Below are 18,446 nucleotides of genomic sequence, written 5' to 3'. Positions count from 1 at the left end.
TGGAGGGAGGAAATACTTGGAGTTCTGACAGCCATCTTGCAACCATGAGGACAGAGCCAAGGGTAAAAGCCAACATGCCAAAGATGTCAGAGCAGGGGCCTTTATAAGATCATTGAGTTTCTGCCCCAGCCCTGGAAACTCCTACCTTGGAACACTTTGCTAAATTCTATCTGAAATACCTTTATTAGGAAAGCCATTTTTAACTGGGTGCACCAGGATTAGCAGCTGAAAGTATTCGGAAATTTACAGTGGGTAACTGTCGAAAGAAAGTAGCTAGGTCAGGATGGAAATCCTGAACTCCCAGACTCAGATGAGAACAATAGCTGGCTGCCAGCTTAGGTCATGGATGGGTGATGCTTCTTGGTCTACTAATAGGTGCTTGGCCTCATGGGCAGTTCCGCAGTCTATCTGTGGAAAAGAGAGTGAGTACATGAAAAAAACAGCACAAAAGGAAGAGAAAGAAGACAGGGAGAGAGGAATCATTCACAAGTGAATGATCCCCAAATCCTCAGGCTTCACTTCTGCTGGCACAGCCTTGTGCATTTGCTCTAGGACACCCCCTCATCAAATTGTAACATGGTTTCAATCTGCTGTGGGATAGCAGAGAAACCAGGGCATATCATCTAACCTGGTTTCGTCAGTATTTCTAACTTAGTTTTTGGCAGGTTATTCATTTTCTCGTGTTGGAGACATTGCTTCTCTGTGTTGCTGAGAAAAGGGAGGATGGGGCTATGCTTCTCTTATTTCTGGTTAATTTTGTGGCTAGAAAAAAATTCGTGGGAAAGACAAATGCACAACATATTTTTACCACATCAACTACCGGTCCCATCATGATGCAGGATGTTGCAGGAATCACTGATGTGCACCTTGTACAGGTTGATGTAATGCTTACTTCTTGGTTTGCAGGTCAAAAACAAGCTAGAAGTGAGGAGTGGTGTCAATATACATTTTAAGGCCAAGTGCAATGACTCACGCCTGTAATCCCAACACTTTGGGAGGCTGAGGTGGGCAGATCATTTGAGGTCAGGAGTTCAAGACCAGCCTGGCCAACATGGTGAAACCCCGTCTCCACTAAAAGTACAAAAATTATCCAGGAATGGTGGCAGGTGCCTAGTCCCAACTACTCAGGAGGCTGAGCGTGAAAATCGCTTGAACCCAGGAGGCGGAGGTTGCAGCGAGCTGAGATGGCACCATTGCACTCCAGTCTGGGTGCCCAGAGTGAGACTCTGTCCCAAAAAAAAAAAAAAACAAAAAATACATTTTAAGGATATGATCACTCTCCCAGAGCCAAGAAATATCATTTCTCAACCCCAATGAGTGTTCTCTTTCCTTATGTCATCACATTTCTTTATATATGACCATAGATCATCTCTGGTACTGATCCGCCCCTTCCAGTATCCTTCTCTTTTGGACCACTCTACTCAAACCATGCTTTCTACGGTCAACTATGACAGTGTCAGCAAACACAAAGCGTTTCTTTTCCCAGATCTCATGCAATCTTTTTCTCTCTGCAGCTGTTCATTCTTCATGAAATGCCCTCTTCTGTTGATTTCCAAGATTCCATACCCACTCTCCTGGTTTCTCCTCACCTCTCTAATCACCTCCTCTCACTTCTCATCCTACCCTCTAAATATAATCATTCACGTCCTCTCCTTTTTCCTCTAGCGTTCTCCTTCTGGTTCTGCTCATTTATAAACTTACTTTTTCCCTTCTTGGTACATGACCACCATCAAAGCTTCCACAATACATAAGTATATATATATTCAGTGAATGTTTCCCCTGGATCTATTCTGGCCCTGTCCAATCTGATTTCCCAGATGGAACCTCTATGAGCATTGGGCGTGCATTCTTCCAGACCTGGGTACAAGCAGACACATCATTCCATAGCATGGTGATTTTGTTTTGGTTTTATTTTGTTTTTAGAGACGTGGTCTCCCTATATTGCCCAGGTTATTCTTGAACTCCTGAGTTCAAGCAATCCTCCCACCTTGGCCTCCCAATGTGCTGGGATTACAGGCATGAGCCACTGCACCCAGCCCATAGCATGGCGTTGACTACAGCTCTGCATTGGTTGTTTAAAGTCTCCACATCTAGTCCTGTCCTTTCTCCCATGCCCTAGCATTTTATTTATTTATTTATTTATTTGTTTGTTTGTTTGTTTAGGAGACAAGGTGGTCTCACTGTGTCACCCAGGTTGAAGTGCAGTGGTGCAACCTTGGCTCACTGCAACCTCCACCTCCCAGGTTCAAGCGATTCTTCTGCCTCAGCCTCCCAAGTAGCCAGGATTACAGGCGTGTGCCACAACATCCAGCTAATTTTTGTATTTTTAGTAGAGACGGGGTTTCGCCATGTTGGCCAGGCTAGTCTTGAACTCCTGACCTCATGTGATCCTTCTGCCTCAGCCTCCCAAAGTGCTGGGATTTCAGACGTGAGCCCCCCAACCTGGCCCCACGCCCTCGTGTTTCATGACCCGCACCTTGAGCATGTTCTCTCACACCCCTTGCCCTCAGAATGCCTAGGACAAAGTCATTGTCTCTCGCCGAGCTAACTTCTCCTTCTGTGCTTGGATGGAGTCACCATCCAATTAAGCAAGCTGCAAATGACGCTGTCATTGTTGACTTCCCTCTCTGTCTGTCTGTCTCTCTTTCCCATTCTTGCTTGTGAAAGACAGTCACAAGCAGCCATGGGCTATGCACCCTGCCTCTTTTTTTATTTTCCAGCTTTTAGTTTTCGGGGGTAGCTGTTCAGGCTTGTCACATGGGTAAATTGTGTGTCACTGAGGTTTGGGGTACGAATGACCCTATTACCCAGGTACTGAGCATAGTACCCAATAGGAAGTGTATCTACCTTCGCCCCCTCCCACTCTCCTTCCTCTAGTAGTCCCTCGTGTCTATTGTTCCCATGTTTATGACCATGCGTGTTCAATGTTTACCTCCCACTTATAAGCAAGAACATGCAGTATTTGGTTTTCTGTGGCTGTGTTAATTCACTGAGGATGATAGTCTCCAGCTGCATCCATGTTGCTTCAAAGGACATGATTTCATTCTTTTTTTTTTTTTTTTTTGAGATGGAGTCTCCCTCTGTCCCCTAGGCTGGAGTGCAGTGGTGCGATCTCAGCTCACTGCAAGCTCTGCCTCCCGGGTTCGCGCCATTCTCCTGCCTCAGCCTCCCAAGTAGCTGGGACTACAGGCACCCGCCACCACGCCTGGCTAATTCTTTTTTTGTATTTTTAGTAGTGACGGGGTTTCACCGTGATAGCCAGGATGGTCTCGATCTCTTGACCTCGTGATCTGCCCACCTCAGCCTCACAAAGTGCTGGGATTACAGGCGTGAGCCACCACACCTGGCGATTTCATTCTTTTTTATAACTGCATAGTATTCCATGCTGTACCCTCCACTTCTGTGTTCATTTTCACATCTGGCTTATTTCCCACTCCTTGCTGCTTCTGCCCTGGTCCATCCCCCACCCTCCTCTCACCTAAAGTAAAGCTACATCCTCCCAGCTGCTTTCCCTGTTTTTTGTTGCTCATGGAATCTTCTGTATGTTGCCTACTGTGAGGCGAAAGCAACTCCATTTTGGATGCTGATTCACCATGTTGACTTAAGATTCATCCCAGTTCCAGGAATGCCTCTAAAATTTCTACTTACTGGAAAGCCAGCCCTTAGGTCAAAACAACCTTGATGTTATCATGAACACATGCTAATCATAAATCCTGCCCTTAGGCAACTTCCCTGTGGTATATAAGCCCTGGTCTTCGGGTCTGGGAGGTAGCAGCGCATGGGGTCCACTATTTCTAAGCCACTGGATACGAGACTTCTCATTCGCAAGTCCCAGTTAAATGCTTCTTTCTAGGAACTATGGCTCAAGCCTGTAATCCCAACACTTTGGGGGACCATGGTAGGAGGATCACTTGAATCCAGGGCTTTGAGGCCAACATGGACAACATAGTGAGACTGTTTCTACAAAACATTAAAAAAAATTAGCCAGGTGTGGTGGCGTGTGACTTGTAGTCACACAGCTACTCGGGAGGCTGAAGTGGGAGGATTGCTTGAGGCCAGGAGGTTAAAGCTGTAGTGAGTTATGATCACATCACTTCACTCTAGCCTGGGTGATGAAGTAAGCCCCTGCCTCTAAAAACAACAACGACAACAACAAAACTTTTCCTTGGAGAAACTGGGTTTATCAGCCTCTTTCTTCAGCCTCTCAGCTTCTCCAGCCTTTGGGGTAGGTTTGTACTGATCTCCCACCACGGATCACTGGCCGGTATCATTGCATCTCTTCTTCCGTCCCGATTAATTCAGGCTGCAATGGCCCACACATGCCTGGAGAATGAATCAGGGTTGACTTAGGCCAGAAATAACAATCCCACTTCCCTTTCACAGATTCTGACTTGCCCAGGCTTCCTTGCAGTAAGAGGTGCTGATGTGATTCAGTTTCAGTCAACAAGATACACAGGTGAAATCTGGGAAGAGGCCCATGAAGAGAAAGACCTCCTGCCCTACCTCTTCCCTAGCACCATCATTTTCATCTGTGGCACTGAACACCTGGAAAGCTCAGCTCCAGACTTATCTTTCCTCCAACATGACCCACTTATGCTGCCAGTCACTTCTCACCTACCTTATGCTGGAGCTGGGGATAGGAGCTTGGGAATTCAGGGCAGTTACATAATGCACCGTAGCTGGTCTCCAAAGATGGCCCCAAATGAAGCCACCTCCCAGTGTTCATGTTCTTATGCAGCCCTCTCCACTCTGAATTGGCACTGGTCCTCTGAAATACGTTAACTCACAGAATAAAAAGATAATGATGCTGTGCTAGTCTGGGCCCAAGCCTGACGAAGAACAAGATATTCTGATTTTATCCTCTCAAGAGCCCTGAGCCAGCGCACAAGAAACCCAACTGCCCTGAGGCAGCCACGTTTTGAGGAAATGTAAGCTGACCACAAGGAGAGGCCACGTGGAGGAGAACTGAGACTCTCAGTCAACATGGAGGACCAGGCTCCAATCTCATGATGTAGTTTGAGCCATTCCAACCATTTGTGTCCCCTGAGTTGACACCATGGGAAGCAAAGATGAGCTGGGAAAATGTAACTGCAAATCATATCCTCTGTTCAATCTCAATAGCCTTCTCATTTTTTTTTTTTTTTTTTTGAGACGGGGTCTCACTCTGTTGCCCAGGCTGGAGTGTGGTGGCAAAATCATGGCTCACTGCAGCCTCAGCCTCCCAAGGCTTAGGTAATCCTTCCACGTCAGCCTCCCGAGTAGCTAGGACTATAGGCATGTACCACCATGCCTGGCTAATTTTTAAATTTTTTGTAGATGTGGGATCTCCTTGTGTTGCTCAGGCTGGTCTCAAACTCCTGGGCTCAAGGGATCGTCCCACCTTGGCCTCCCACAGTGCTGGGACTACAGGTGTGAGCCGCTGCACCCAGCCAGCCTTCTCTTTCTTGCAAATGATTGCACTCTTCTGCAGCTTCACTTTGCTTACACGGGCCTCTCAGCCTGCATTACCTTTCCTCTGCATCAGTTATCCCATCTTCCAAAGCTAATCTGGAAAGCCCCCACTTCTGCAAACCTTCCAGATGATGTCAACTCTGAAGAGTGGGTATTTGGACCAGCTCTGCAGCAAGTGTGTGCTTTTGCTCACAACACACCCACCCTCCCTCTCTTGTTGTAACAGCCCCCCAATTTTGTTTGGATGAACTCCCCCCACCACCTTTTAGTGCAACTCGAATGTCAATCAAGTTGTCCACTAACTTGTGTTTCGAGTGGGACATAGAACCTGCCTGGGCCAATCAGTTGTTCTCTCTCTCTCTCTCTCTCCTCTCACTCTTTGTCCAGTGCAAATCCTGAGAGGGTGACAGATAGCTGAAAATGGATGACGGCCTGACCAGACCTCCATCAGCTGCTGCTGGCAAGGTCTCCCAAGTTCTCTGGTCCACATTCAGTCCCAGATCTGAGGCTCCAGCGTTTTCATTTGAGTCTACGAGCCACCCTGGAGCAGAGACAGTAATGCTCGCCAAAGATTCCATTGTTCCCTTTCATTTCCCAGCGTTCTGGCAGTTAGGGAAGATCTCGTGACTAGTTCTGACCAGTGATCCTAGAGTAGAAAGGACACATGTCACTTTCAGGCTGAGGCAGTAAAAAGCCCCTGTGCAAACCCCCAGCCTCTTTCTTCCCCTGCCATGGTCACACCAATGGGGCTCCATGTTTCAGGGCTGCAGCCACCAGATTGACGGTGGAACCTCCGTTAGTCTGAGTGAGAGGAGGACAGAGCCTCCTGCTGATCCAAATGTGGTAGATTGCATGACCTAGAAATAATAGTTTTGGGAATGTGTGTTATAGCAGCATGACCTAGCCTGTCCTGAATAATATACTCCAATACCCTTCCTGCCCTTCCAATAAACTTTTTTGCTTAAATTATCACATCAGTTTCTTGTACCTAAACCAGCTTAACTGATAAACTAATAGCACTTAGCAATTTCCCTTTTTCTTTCTTTCTTTCTTTCTTTCTTTCTTTCTTTCTTTCTTTCTTTCTTTCTTTCTTTCTTTCTTTCTTTTCTTTCTTTCTTTCTTTCTTTCTTTCTTTCTTTCTTTCTTTTTCTCTCTTTCTTTCTTTCATTCTTTCTTTTTCTTTTTCTTTTTTTTTTTTGAGACAGGGTCTCACTGTCACCCAGGCTGAGTGTAGTGGCACAATCTATGGCTCACTGCAGCTTTGAACTCTACAGTGGCTTAAGCAATCCTCCCACCTCAGCCTCCCCAGTAGCTGGAACCACAGGCGTGTGCCACCACACATGGCTAATTTTGGTATTTTTAGTAGACACAGGGTTTCACCATGTTGCCCAGGCTGATCTCAAATTCCTAGGCTCAAGCGATCCTCCTACCTCAGTCTCTCAAAGTGCTGGGATTACACAGGGTGAGTCATTCCAGCCGGCCAGCAATTCCTTTGTTGATTACACTTACTAATGTGCATTCATCTTATTTTTTCTTACCAGCTGAGAGCAACCTGACCTAAGGACTATGGAGACTCATCCTTGTATCTCACCACACTGCTGAACACTTTCTTGATAAGATTTGTTAGGATGAATGTAAAAACTGAATAAATAATGAAATTTTTGTTTTGTTTTTAGAGACGGGGTCTCTCTATGTCATCCAGGCTGGAGTGCAGTGGTGTGATCATAGCTTACTTCAACCTTGAACTTCTAGACTCAAGCAATCCTCCCACCTTAGCTTCCCAGTAGCTGGGACTACAGGAATTGAATTCACTTTTTAAATTAAATGTTTGTATTCATCCTATCAAATAGTATCAAGGGCCTTATAGGTCTTCATCAGTGTATACCACCACCATACCTAGCTAATTTTTAAGTTTTCTGTAGAGATGAGGTCTTTCTGTGTTGCCCAGGCTGGTCTCAAACTCCTGGCCTCAAACTCCAGCCTCCCAAAGTGCTGGGATTATAGACTGTGAGCCACTATGCCTGACTGAAAATGAAAAATGTGGTGAGTCAACTAGTTACTCCCTTTTCAACTGTGGTTTTCTAATCCATTTTCAAGTGAGGTTTCTTTTTTTCTTTTTCCTTTTTTTTTTTTTTTTTTTTTTGTCGAGACAGAGTCTTGCTCTGTAGCCCAGGCTGGAGTGCAGTGGTGCAATCTTGGTTCACTGCAACTACTGCCTCCTGGGTTCAAGTGTTTCTCTTGCCTCAGCCTCCCAAGTAGCTGGGATTACAGGCATGTGCCACCACACCGGCTAATTTTTGTATTTTTAGCAGAGATGGAGTTTCTCTGTGTTGGCCAGGCTGGTCTCTAACTCCTGACCTCAGGTTATCTGCCCACCTCGGCCTCCCGAAGTGCTGGAATTGCAGGCATGAGCCACCATGCCTGGCTTCAAGTGAGTTTTAATTAAAAGAGATTTAAAAATGTGATTGCATCTCTATTTTTATGATGATGGTGGCATATATATAGTATCTATATGTTTCAATCAAATTATAGTCATAACTTCAAAAAACCTTATTAAATGACAAAGAGTAAAACACTTTGGAAACATCAGAACAGCAACCATATTCACCAAGCTCTTTATTTGCAACGGACACTCTATGCAAGGTTTTTACTTTTTCATCCTCCAACCACCATCCCTAATCCTAGTGTCTACCTCTTACTGAAGACAAAAGAAGCAGCAGCAATTTGGAACTATTTGTTTAATGCTCCCAAAGGAATAAATAATTTCCAAATCATAAAAGGGGGGACTCAAAGGAGCTGGTAGACTAATAAAGAAGAACCATAGAGAGGAGGAAATTCTCCACTTTTGTCCATTTAAAAAGAAACACAATGGTTGGGTGCTCACACCTGTAATCCCAGCACTTTGGGAGGCTGAGGAGGGAGGATCACTTGAGGCCAGGAGTTTGAGACCTACCTAGGTAACAAAATGAGATCCAATCTCTACAAGAAATACAAAATTAGCTGGGTGTGGTGGTGTGCACCTATTCTCCCAGATACTTGGGAGGCTGAGGCAGGAGGATCACTTGTGCCCGGGGAATTTCAGGTTGCAGTAATCTGAGATCACACCACTGTACTCCAGCATGGAGTACATTTTTTTTTTTTTTTTTTTTTTTTTTTGAGATGGGGTCTCACCCTATTGCCCAGGCTGGAGTGCAGTGGCGTGATCTCGGCTCACTGCAACCTCCACCTCCAGGGTTCAAGCAATTCTTCTGTCTCAGCCTCCCAAGTAGCTGGGATTATAGGCGCCTGCCACCATGCCCAGCTAATTTTTGTATTTTTAGTAGAGACAGGGTTTCATCTTGTTGGTCAGGCTGGTCTCGAACTCCTGACTTCAGGTGATTCACTCACCTCGGCCTCCCAAAGTGCTGGGATTACAGGCGTGAGCCACCGCACCTGGCCAAAAAAATTCATTTTTTAAATTCAATTTTTGCATTCATCCCATCAAATAGTATCAAGGGCCTTATAAGTATTCAGCAGTGTATACCAGCTTGGATGGCACAGCGAGACCCTGTCTCAAAACAAAAAGAGAAAATGAAACACATGCAAAGTGGAAACGACTTACAACCTGCTCCCAGTGAGAGAAAGAGAGAGGCAGAGAGGGAAAGAGAAATGTTACTGTTGGAATAAATCTTTAAGAGCACGTGGTGTGGGGTATATGAAAGAATCTAAATGTGTTACAGATCAGGGCTTCTCAAACATTCACATGCTCAAAATTCACCTGCAGATCTTGCTAAAATGCCGATTCCACTTCAGCTTGTCAGGGAGGGGCCTCAGTCAACTCCTTAGATGTCTCAAGTTCCCAGGGGATACTGAGGCTGCTGGAAGAGCAAGTGCAGAAAACTCCCCGTGAGATCAGAACAGCCAACACAATTCAAGAACTCTCCAAAAGCTTGGGTTGGGGGTTTTGATGAGCTTGCCCTGAGTTCAGCCTTTGATCAGTTCTCTTTAAAAGTCGATTAGGAAATCACTGTTACCTTGTATCTTATCTGGAAATCACTTCTCTGGTAGCTTCACTATCTATTTAGAAAAAGAGTCAAGAACACAGACACAGGGGAAACAGAAGTCTGTAAAGCAAGAACAAGCATAACAAGTTCTACACACTAAACCTTCTGTGCTTTACTGAGATTTAGTTTTAATTTTTGGCCACTTTTTCTAATGAGACTGACTATGTGTTTGCTCAGGTTAGAGGACATTAGAAGAAGGGAATTATAAGTGCTTAGGACTTCTGGCAGCCCGACAGAGGGGAAGAGATGGAAATAACATGAAAAGCTGACCCTAGAATGAAAAATTCACCACTGTCTTGGGGTATGTCTTGCAAAGGCAAAAAGCCCGAGAGTAGTCACTGTCCTCAAGATATCTTTGAGATGGAGTCTCACTCTGTTGCCCAGGCTGGAGTGCAGAGGTGCGATCTCAGCTCACTGCAACCTCTGCCTCCTGGGTCCAAGTAATTCTCCTGCCTCAGCCTCCCCAGTAGCTGGTACTACAAGCATGTGCCACCATGTCCAGCCAATTTTTGTATTTTTGGTAGAGATGGGGCTTCCCTATGTTGGCCAGGCTGGTCTCAAACCCCTGACTGCAAATGATCTGCTCACCTAGGCCTCCCAAAGTGCTGGGATTACAGGCGTGAGCCACCACTGCCCAGCCATCAAAGATACCTTGTACTCATCAAGAAAGGTCATCGTGTGCTTCAGATGGCAGAGAGAGATAATTTTGAATAATTAATATAGAAAAATAGAAAAAGATCTTTAAAAAATGTTAGTGATTGAAGGAATATTCTAGTTATGTGAAACAATTCTGGGCCAGATGTGGTGGCTCACACCTGTAATCCCAGCACTTTGGGAGGCCAAGGCAGGAGGATCGCTTTAGCCCAGGAGTTTGAGACCAGCCTGGGTAACATAGCAAAATCCCACCTCTACTAAAAATTAAAAAAAAAAAAAAAAAAAAAAAAGCCAGACATGGTGGCTTATGCCTGTGGTCCCAGCTACTCAGGAAGATGAGGCAGGAAGTTTGTTTGAGTCTGCGAGGTTGAGGCTGCAGTGAGCCTTGATCATGCCACTGTGCTCCAGCCTGGGTGACAGAGCAAGACCCTGTATCAAAAATAATAATAAAAATTTTAAAATCTTACATATAACAATTCTCAGATGATGCTGGGTAATTATGGCTATAACTATATCCCAATCATATCTATGTAGACTATTATATATATTCTCTATTTCCTTATATCTAAAATCTTTATGATCACACAGACTGAGTTATTCTGAAAAACAGTATCTCTTATGATTATAAAACAAGACATACTCTTGGAGAAAAGTTGGAAAATATAAGAAAATAATAAAAAGAGTTTATATGCACTGTTAATATTCTGGTGTGTTTTCTCTCTTAAAATATTTCTCTCTGGTAGTTTTCTCTCTTAAAATATCCTGAATTATTTTTTTCTGACATTAAAGTATTCTTTGAAAACATTATTTTTAGGGTACATAAGATTCCACAGAATTGTTACTCACGCCCACCATTCTCTTTTATAACATTGGGAGACATTGAAGTTGTTTCTTTCTTCTCCTAATATAATGAAGCCTCTCATGCACTTCTTATACATTAACTTTTGTGAGCGTCTCTGATTGTTTCCCCAGATAGATTCCCAGAAGTGGAATTGCTGGGTCAAAGAACACAGACATGTCTGGGTTCTTAATGAGAACAGCAAAATTGCCCTGTAGAGAGACTGAACCGTCTAAAAGGCCTCTGGCAATGTGCATATTTCTCATTTTAGCATCTGAGTTTTCTGCTGCCTTTAAGTTTAGTAATCGGTTTTATTTTTATTTTTTATTTTTGTTTTTTTGAGACGGAGTCTCGCTCTGTCTCCCAGGCTGGAGTGCAGTGGTGCGATCTCAGCTCACTGCAACTTCCGCCTCCTGGGTTCGAGCGATTCTCCTGCTTCAGCCTCCTGAATAGCTAGGACTATAGGCGCCTGCCACCACGCCTGGCTAATATTTTGTATTTTTAGTAGAGATGGGGTTTCACAGTGCTAGCCAGGATGGTCTCGATCTCCTGACCTCATCATCTGCCCGCCTCAGACTCCCAAAGTGCTAAGATTACAGGCCTATTGATCATTTTTAAAGTCGACCTTTGGGAGCTGTCACCTTTCCTTTTAAGAAGAGTGATGGGTAGAGGGTGATCATTTTCCTTTTTTTCCCAACCAACTTGTGCGCATCGCCTCTACTAGATTGAACTTAAAATCTCCTTTCTTTTCTTTTATCTTTTTCTTTTGAGGCAGAGTCTCACTCTGTCGCCCAGGCTGGAGTGCAGTGGCACCATCTCAGCTCACTGCAACCTCTGCCTCCTGGGTTCAAGCAATTCTCCCACCTCAGCCTCCTGAGTAGCTGGGATTATAGGTACGTGCCACCATGACTGGTTAATTTTTTTTCTTTTTTGTATTTTTGCATTTTAGTGGAAATGGGGTTTCACCCAGACTGTTCTCAAACTCCTGGCCTCACGTGATCCAACTGCCTTGGCCTCCCAAAGTGCTGGGATTACAGGCATGAGCCACCGCACCTGGTTTGAACTTAAAATTTCATGAATTCAAAAATTATGTATTTATCACACTGCTGAGCTTTAGAAAAAAGAAACAAAAATGATGTAGTATACAGATGCTGATGAAAACGACTTTGAAAAGGGCTTGACTTGGGCTGTGGAAAACCTGGTCTCTAGTCTCCATCCTCTTCTCCATTCACTGCCATGTACTTTTCAAAAATACGCTTTTAATTCTTTTTTCATATTTTCACTCTTCCTATCAGAAATTTGTTTTTAAATACAGAAAAATAAAAGTGAAAAAAATGAGAGTTGTCCATTTTTCTACCATCCAGCATTAACCTCTGCTAACATTTTGGCATATTTGACTTTATCGCCTTTTTAAAGCCAATATTTGAAAAATTCAATTTTCAAATCTTTTCAATCCTTAAATTCATTGCGATATGAATACATAGTTTTATTATTTTAGTTTAAAATTAGAATACTCCAGGCTGGGAGTGGTGGCTCACGCCTATAATCCCACCACTTTTGGAGGCTGAGGTGGGAGCTGCCCACCTAGAGTACAGTAAGCTGTACTCGAGGTCAGGAGTTCAAGACCAGCCTGGCCAACATGGGGAAACCCCATCTCCACTAAAAATACAAAAATTAGGTGGGTGTGGTAGCATCCACCTGTAGTCCCAACTACTTGGGAGGCTGAGGCAGGAGAATCGCTTGAACCCAGGAGGCAGAGCTTGCAGTGAGCCGAGATCGAGTCACTGTACTCCAGCATGGATGACAGAGCAAGACTCCAGCTCAAAATCAATGAATAAATAGAAATAAAATTAAAATATTCCAGATAAACCTCAAGATCTTTATTCTCTTCTCCCATCCCAATCTTCCTTTCCCCTTCCTAGAGGCCCTCTATTTTGAGTTATGTAATAATCTTTTCAATCCTTAAATAGAAAATAGTTTTATATGCATCTGCTTATCTATTGGCAAATTATAATATTGCCATTTTGCATTGCTCCAAATTTGCATAAATGGTAATCTTGCTGTATCATCTTTATATCTTGCTTTTCCCCCACTCTATCTATGCTTTCAGGATTCATTCATGTAGACACTTGTGAGTGAATTCATTCCTTTTCATGTTATATGACTGTCCATGGTACATGACTACTTTGCTTTTTGATTTGCTTATTAATGGCTCTTTAGGACATTTCATTTTCTCCCACCACATTGTTGCAGCAAATCTCAAGCACACAAGGGAGGTTTTCTTCAGTTAAATTCCTAAAAGTGGAATTGCTGGATAAGCTTTTTCAACTTCAATAACACCAAATAGCTCTCCAGAGGGGCTATATACAACATTTATAACCCCACCATATACGTACAAGAGTACTGGTCTCTCTTTACCCTTGACCACATTTTGTCATTCCTTATAGGGGAAAAGTTGGTTTCCTTTTCTTGTTTTTATTTCCAACTAATACTGAGGTTAAACATCTTTCCATGTATATTTATATTTAAATGTATGTATTTATAAATACATATTTTATAAATATATATATTTTATAAATATCTATCTATCTATCTATCTATCTATCTATCTATCTATCTATCTATCTATCTAATATGGAGTCTAGCTCAGTCACCCAAGCTGGAGTGGAGTGGTGTGATCTCAGCTCAATGCAACCTCTGCCTCCCAGGTTCAATTGATTCTCCGACCTCAGCCTCCCAAGTAGCTGGGACTACAGGCGCCTGCCACCACGCCTGGCTAATGTTTGTATTTTTAGTAGAGATGGGGTTTCCCCATGTTGGCCAGGCTTGTCTCAAACTCCTGACCTCAAGTGATCCACCCACCTTGGCCTCCCAAAGTCCTGGGATTACAGATGTGAGCTATTGCACCTGATCCCCACATATTTTTTAGCCATGTGAATTTTCTCTTTTGGAAGAGATATTCTTTTGATACACTGGTAGACTGAATTTTTTTCAATACATACTTGTGATAAAGATGAGCCTGACATTTTCTTTAATTTTGCTGTTCTCTTTTTGGTGTCAAAATTAAACTAGTCTCATAGAATGTGTTGAATAGCTTTCTCTATCTTGTTTGTATTTCAGTGAATTTTGCATAATGTAGTCTTTTTGTGTGCTGATCACTCCAGTAAAACTTTCTTGTTCCAGACATCTTAGAAGGTGAAGCATATCCTATACTTCTAGTTCAATTTCATTAGTGATTATTACTTTTAATGACAAAAACCTCAATTGCTTTTGCACCAACCTAATACTTTCCTTCTTGGGTCAAGTTTTGTAATTGTTATTTTTGTTAAAAATTACCTTTTTTTCTAATTTTTCAAATGTATTGGCATAAAGTTTGTGGTATACTTTTGTGCTTTCTAAAATTTTTACTCTGGCTGGTATGTTCAGTTTGCCATTTATCATATTGTTTGTACCATTTTCTTGATCAATCTTACATGAAGTTTTTCTACTTTATTAGTCATTAAGAGAACACCAGCTTTTGGCTTCTATAATCAACTTCATTTTCTTTTGTTCTTTGTTTTACTCATTTCTGCTTTTTCATTCTTATTTCCTTCCTTCTGCTTTCTCTGAGCTTCTGTAGTTGTTATTTTTCTACCTTTTAACAATTAGCTCCTTTATGTTTTTTATTTTATTTATTTTATTTATTTTTTATTTTATTTTATTTTTTTTTGAGACGGAGTCTCACTCTGTCGCCCAGGCTGGAGTGCAGTGGCCGGATCTCAGCTCATTGCAAGCTCTGCCTCCCGGGTTCACACCATTCTCCTGCCTCAGCCTCCCGAGTAGCTGGGACTAGAGGCGCCGCCACCTCGCCCGGCTAGTTTTTGTATTTTTTAGTAGAGACGGGGTTTCACCGTGTTAGCCAGGATGGTCTCGATCTTCTGACCTCGTGATCCGCCCGTCTCGGCCTCCCAAAGTGCTGGGATTACAGGCTTGAGCCACCGCGCCCGGCCATGTTTTTTATTTTGTAAGAAGTATACTTAAAGCTATAAGTCCTCCTCTAATTATCATTATTATTGTTTTGAGATGGAGTCTTGCTCTGTCACCCAGGCTGGAGTGCAGTGGCGTGATCTCAGCTCACTGCAGCCTCTGCTCTCCTGCCTCAGCCTCCTGAGTACCTGGGACTGCAGGTGTCCACCACCATGCCCGGCTAAGTTTTGTATTTTTAGTAGAGATGGGGTTTCGCCACGTTGGCAAGGCTGGTTTCGAACTCCTGACTTCAGGTGATCCGCCTGCCTCAGGCTCCCAAAGTGCTGGGATTACAAGCGTGAGCCCTGTGCCCAGCTAATTAATTTAGTTGGATCCCACATGTTTTGTTATGTCAGGTTTTCATTGTCATTTATTTCCAAATATTTTATAATTTCCATGTTGGTTTTCTTTTTAATCCAAATGTTTTCCATTTCTAAACATGTGTTTTCTCTTAAAAATGTACGATAAAATCTTTCAACATATAAAAAGGTATAAAAAATATAATACCTGGCCGGGCGCGGTGGCTCAAACCTGTAATTCCAGCACTTTGGGAGGCCAAGACGGGCGGATCACGAGGTCAGGAGATCGAGACCATCCTGGCTAACACGGTGAAACCCCGTCTCTACTAAAAAAAAACAAAAACTAGCCGGGTGAGGTGGCGGGCGCCTGTAGTCCCAGCTCCTCGGGAGGCTGAGGCAGGAGAATGGCGTAAACCCGGGAGGCGGAGCTTGCAGTGAGCTGAGATCTGGGCACTGCACTCCAGTCCGGGCGACAGAGCGAGACTCCGCCTCAAAAAAAAAAAAAAAAAAAAAAAAATATATATATATATATATTATATATATATAATACCTGCGTACGTGGTCCTATACTCAACCCCTCACTTAAGAAATAAAACTCGAAAGTATGCTTATAATGTTTAATTTTTGTTTTAATTTTTTTTTTTTTGAGACAGAGCTTTGCTCTTGTTGCCCAGGTTGGAGTGCAGTAGTGCTGATCTTGGCTCACTGCAACTTCCGCCTCCCAGGTTCAGGAATTCTTCTGCCTCAGCCTCCTGAGTAGCTGGGATTACAAGCGCCCGCCACCACGCCTGGCTGATTTTTAACAATATTTTTAGTAGAGACGGGGTTTCATCATGTTGTCCAGGCTGGTCTCAAACTCCTGACCTCAGGTGATCCGCCTTCCTTGGCCTCCCAAAGTGCAGGGGTTACAGGTGTGAGCCACTGTGCCTGCCCAATTTTTAATTTTTAAAAATTCATAAGTAGTAGATGTACCTGGTTAAAAAAAAAAAAAGTTCACTTCTGACTTCCTGGCCCCTTCCTCAGAAGCAACTGCAGTTACTAATTTAAGGTGTATTGTATCTACACCTTTTTGGCTCCCTTTTTGTTGTTGATGTTTAATTTTACCGCATTGCGGTTCGTCAATGTGGTCTATAGATTCTTTGGAATTCATTGAAGCTTCAAGAATAGATATACCCAAGTTTTTTTTTTCTAAAATACAAGCTTGATCTCATCACTTACTTTTCATAAGCTTCTGTGGTCTTCGAGTGAAAGACCAACGCCCTCAGCATATTATTTCCTGAAGCTTCCTCTCTAGCCAAGGCCTTGGCCACCCGCCTTCTGTCCAACAAATTTATGTACTCATAGCTGTCATGCATTTTAGGGTCAGTTTTGAGAAGTTTGAACTATCACAGCTGTCCAGGAACAGAGAGTCCAAAGTCTGGCACTTCAATGGCCCTAATAAATACTCACAGAGCCCACTAGGGAATGGGCCGTCCTCTGAGTCACACTGAGGCAGGACTGTCACCCCGTGGGGGACCACTCTGCATGGTGAACTTCAATTCTTACTCACTACTTGTTCCTGCTGAACGAGATTCACCTCACAGAGGCCTCTGCTCGCTGTACTGCTTCCATTTTAATTGGTCAGCATTTTCCCTTCTTTTTATTTTTGCCAGATCCATAGTAGGATCACTTGACAGTAGCATTCTCCCATCATTTGGCCTTCCATGAATCAGTCGCTTATCCCCAGCTAACGCCCACTTCTATGAATCAGTTGCAGACGCCCAGCTAAGGCCTACTACTCAGTATGAATCCAGGCTGAGCTTCTGCTCTGAAGCCCCCAGGATATGGATGGGAGCGTTGAGGGAGGGATCAGATAACCGACTGTCATCTCTACACATTTCTGGTTTCAACCTCAGCTAGGAGCTCATCTCTGCATTGTCGTCAGCATCTCTTCCAAACCTTTTGACCCATTCCCCTTAAATCCCTTAGCATCTCCTCAGCACCTCCTAACCTTTTTTGGGATAGGCTGGTGTGCAGCAGGCACCATCCCTCAACCTTAACCTCAACTGCAGCCTCAACTTCCTGGGTTCCACCTCCCATGCTCAAGCCATCCTCCCACCTCAGCCTCCCAAGTAGCTGGGACTGCAGACACATGCCACCACACTCAGCTAATTTTTAAATTTTTTTGTAGAGATGAGGTCTTGCTGTGTTGCCCAGGCTGGTCTTGAACTCCTGACTTCAAGCAATCCTCCCACCTCAGCCTCCCAAAGTGCTGGGATTACAGATGTGAGCCACGACACCAGGCCCTCTTCAGCCACAGAATGATACTGTTTGCTACTTTATGGAGAAAACGGAAAACATCAGGAGTGAGCTTTTATTTAGCCACTTACACCTCTTTTCCTGCTGTTTCAGAGGTGTTTCTTTTCCTCTCTAGGTTAACAGTAATCCTGTCTCCATACACCTTTGACTCCATCCCTTTCTGTCTCTCTGTTTTTGTTTTTGTTTTTTTCTTAAGACAGAGTCTTGCTCTGTCGCCCAGGCTGGAGTGCAGTGGCACAGTCTCAGCTCACTGCAATCTCCGCCTCCTGGGTTCAAGGAATTCTCCTGCCTCAGCATCCAGAATAGCTGGGACTACTAGTGTGTGCCACCACACTCGGCTAATTTTTTGTATTTTTAATAGAGATGGGGTCTCACTATGTTGGCCAGGCTAGTCTCAAACTCCTTTTTTTTTTTTTTTTTTTTTGAGATGGAGTCTCGCTTTGTCACCCAGGCTGGAGTACAGTGGCTTGATCTTGGCTCACAGCAACCTTTGTCTCCCGGGTTCAAGCGATTCTTCTGCCTCAGCCTCCCAAGTAGCTGGGACTGCAGGCATGTGCCACCACGCCCAGCTAATTTTTGTATTTTTAGTAGAGACAGGGTGTCACCATATTGTCCAGGCTGGTCTTGAACTCCTGACCTCATGATCCACCCACCTCGGCCTCCCAAAGTTCTGGGATTATAGACGTGAGCCACTGCACCCGGCTGCCTGTTTCTATTTTATGTATTATTATCTCTGCTCCTGAGTCTTCAAGTCTTCCCTTCTGAAGCCATACTTCCCAAAAGAGCAGTCAGCATTCCCTCTCCACTTCCTCAACTTCCGCAATTCACTCTTGGAGTTGGATCTGGCTTCCTCCCCCT

This window comes from Rhinopithecus roxellana, chromosome 20 (genome assembly GCF_007565055.1).
Source record: "Rhinopithecus roxellana isolate Shanxi Qingling chromosome 20, ASM756505v1, whole genome shotgun sequence".
NCBI lineage: Eukaryota > Metazoa > Chordata > Mammalia > Primates > Cercopithecidae > Rhinopithecus > Rhinopithecus roxellana.
This window is presented reverse-complemented; position numbering follows the sequence as displayed.